Genomic DNA, 3,853 nt, shown 5'->3' with positions numbered 1-3,853 from the left:
GTACTTTCATACGATGCTCTATGACGTCTTTGGTAGGATCGTTCTCTCGGAACCAGAAGAATCTTAGGAAGTTCCGATGCTCTGATTTCACTAAGAAACAATGGAACATCTGCTGTATGTCGGCGACGACGGCAACTGCTTCTTTACGGAATCGGATGAGGACCCCAAGGAGGGTGTTGTTAAGATCTGGCCCCGTTAAGAGAACATCATTGAGGCAGACGCCTTCATAACGGGAACTAGAATCAAAGACTACCCGAATCTGTCCTGGTTTCTTAGGGTGGTAGACTCCGAAGATTGGTAGGTACCAGCATTCTTCCTTTTCCTTTAAAGGTGGAGCTACTTCTGCATGCCCTCTCTCAAATATATTTTTCATGAACAGTAAAAAATGTTCTTTCATGTCTGGTCTCCTCTGAAAGTTGTGTCTGAGAGAAGTAAAGCGTTTTAGTGCTTGACTCTTGTTGTCAGGGAGGCGACGCCTCTGTGTCTTGAAAGGGAGTGGTGCGACCCAGCTTCCTGTCTCATCCTGGAGAAACTCATGCTCCATTATCTTTAGGAAGGCTTTATCCTCGATTGAAGGGGCTATCTTGTTATCTTCCTTTGTTCTGTGGAAGACTGTACATCCTAGATGGTCGTTGACTGTACCACCAGAGTAGTCTTCTCGCTCGTTAAAGGTAAGATGCACAGGGCCACTAAGATTCTCTTAAAGTAGGAACTTGTTAGGGCAGGGTGGCAAAAAGGATGGGCGTCCACTCTCTAGCGAGTTTGTATACAGAGAGCTCACGGTGGTTGGTTCGTGAAAATCCCTTAGGCAGACGTCGCCTATAATGACCCAGCCTAGGTCGAGCTTCTGCGCATATGGCGAATTATGAGGGCCGTTTACTTGCTGCCTCACTTTGTGTAATCTTATAATGTCTCTTCCTAGCAGAAGCATAATCTGAGCCTTTGGGTCTAGTGCAGGAATGTGGTCGGCTATGGCTCTCAGGTGTCTGTGATGTAATGCCGCCTCAGGAGTAGGGATCTCTTCTCTGTTGTTTGGGATTTGATTGCACTCAATCAGCGTAGGCAGAGGTAGAGATAGTTCTCCATCTATAGATTCAATTTGATAGCCTGTTGCTCTTCTCCCCGCCGCCTCACTCACACCTGTGCACGTCTTGAGCAGATACGTAAAGGTGTTTCCTTCAACTTTGAACATGTCGAAGAAAGCTGAGCTAGCAAGAGACCTGTTGCTCTGATCATCGAGGATGACGTATACTCTTACCGCTTTTTCTCTCTGTCCAACGGGATAGACTACAGCAAGACAGATCTTGGAGCATGATTTGTTACTGAGGCCTTCTCCACAAACCTGGGTACATTGGGGCGTCACTTCGGGAGATGCTGTGGAGTCTTCCTCCCCGCCGTGGTCCGTAGCCTGGTCTAGAGGAGTAAGGAACTTAGGAGCTGATCCTGGATGTAATACTGTGTTGTGCTCTCTGCTATCACATTCGGCACACTTGACTTCTGTTGTACAGTCCTTTGCCAAATGAGCAGTTGTTATACAGCACCTGAAGCAAATGCGGTTTTCTCTAAGAAATATCTTGCGGTCTTTCAGGGATTTGCTCCTGAATCCTCGGCACTTTAGTAGTGAGTGGGGTTTGTTGTGTAGAGGGCACTCTTTGCTTAAGTCTCTTGCATGGGGCTTCTCTGGGTCCTCTAAGGGTAGAGGATTGTGTAAAGAGTCTGGTGAGGATACACTAGTTTTGTGGACAGCTATTGGCATGCCTTTCCCGCTGCGAAGTAATGTGGGTTTACCTACTTTAAGACAAGCAGCGTCAAGCGGAGACAGATCAAAGCTAGGATCGTTTCGGGTTTTTGCCTGTTGATTCACAAACTCTACGAAGAAGGCAAAGGGGGGAAACAAAACACCATGTCGTTGTTTGTACTTTGAGCCTTGGGTGATCCACCTCTCCTGTAAATTATAAGGTAACTTTTGCACTAGGAGGTTGACCCCACGTGAAGTGTCTAACAGCGCGAGACCTGGTAGGTCACCTTCAGATTTGGCGACTTGGAGCTCCATTAACAGGTCCCCTAGTTCTCTCAGCTTCTGGTATCCTTTGTTAGAAATCTTAGGGAAGTCTTCAACCCTTTTGAAGAGAGTGTTCTCTATCACTTCTGGTGATCCAAAACATTCATCGAGTCTTTCCCATATAAGGGCTCGTCCTCTACTAGGGTGGTTGATGCAAATGTCTCTAATTCGCTTTGCGTGTTCTGCGGAGTCTTTACCTAGCCATTTGATTAGGAGATCAACTTCTTCACTTGCAGACAGCTCGAGATCTCTGATAGCGTTCTTAAATGAAGAACGCCACGCTCTATAACCTTCTGGACGGTCGTCAAATTTTAGGAGGCTCTTGGTTATAAGCTCTCGTCGTGCGTAAAACTTAAGAAAGTCAGGCATACCTCGATCTCTACTCATTGAGTTGTCATTTGTCGGGGCTGGTCGACCGTAGTAATCTTTACATTCATCTGCATGGTAAACCTCATCTTTCTCTTTCTCGAAACCTGTGCTCATGTTGTGGAAGTTTGTTGATCTAGGTGACGTCCGCATTGTGGGTTCACGGTATACGGGATGGTCATATTGGTCCATATAAGGAGTTTGGGTCATAAGGGTTGCGTTCAGTCCAATAGGTTTCTGTGTGAATTCATCGGCAGGAGTTGGTGTAGTTCTTGGGTGTAAGTTGTCGTCTATCTTAACGTGTTGCGTTACATAGTCTAGAACGCGCTGTGAGTGACAGGATATGCTGTCACGTTCTTTCTCTGACGCATCTGCGGCCTCTTGTAAGGCCTCTGCTTCAGGAATGGCGGCTGCAACTTCTTTCTCGGCTGCTAGTTTGTCTAATGCCATTTCTAGATGTGCTTTTTCTAATTTCAATCGTCTTTCCTCTTCTGAAAAGGTCGCTCGTGCCTTTGCGGCTTCGACTCTCGCGCGAGCTCTGGCGACTGCGGAGCTGGTCACTGACCTAGTCGAGCTTCCGGAGTTGACAGAGACATGTGACCGTGTCTCACATTGGCTTCCTTCTGCTGCTGACATGTTGGTTCTAACGTCACTGATCTATAGTACTGATTGGGTTCGGTGCACTGTGTAGCTTCTAGAAGCGTCGTTTCACTGTTCTGTCCTCTTTATGTGTAAGGCGTACATAAATCGACATAAAGCTAACTCCCTTCACGCAACTCATTGATTGGAGAAGTTTCCGTATTCAACTTTTATTGCAATGAAGCAGAGTGAAACTGTGAAACAACAATAGAAGCATTTAGTACATAGTACACACATAGTAAAGTAATACATGAACTGAAATCACTGATATGTACATAAGTAGTTCCTATTTGAACGGAAACGAGATCTAACTAATGCTGACTACAAAGGAGAAACACAGAAGCGCTGACGTATAGATAGTCCTAAGTCAAAACCTGAATCTCCTTACCGACAGTGCTTCTGTAAGCCGGGAGGCAGAGAGATGCTTCAGTACCACATGGAATGAAAAACTAAAATGGCTCCTGGAGAATAAGGTTATATGATGTCTCCCAGGGGTCAAAGGTAGAGGCTACGGTGGCCGGATAGATCAAACAAGAGTAGACTAGAATGAACTCCAAAGCTGTTTGTACAGACAGCCAGTAGGTGGCGGTGTTGCATTATAAATGACAAGCATAAGAAATCACAGAAGGAGAATAAATAAACAATTATGAAGAAAGCTGTTAAAGGCTTCACAGTGTGCCAGCATATGGTTGCCCGACATGGTATTTCTTTACCTATTTACCCTTTCCAGATTATACCCAAAAAGGCTTACTTTAATTGCAAGTCACGTAATTTAGTTTATGCCCT

The sequence above is a fragment of the Dendrobates tinctorius genome, unplaced genomic scaffold, assembly GCF_039654945.1.
Source record: "Dendrobates tinctorius isolate UK_male_01 unplaced genomic scaffold, ASM3965494v1 ptg000064l, whole genome shotgun sequence".
NCBI classification, from domain to species: domain Eukaryota; kingdom Metazoa; phylum Chordata; class Amphibia; order Anura; family Dendrobatidae; genus Dendrobates; species Dendrobates tinctorius.
The sequence above is the reverse complement of the archived record's forward strand: the minus strand, read 5'-3'. Positions refer to the sequence as shown.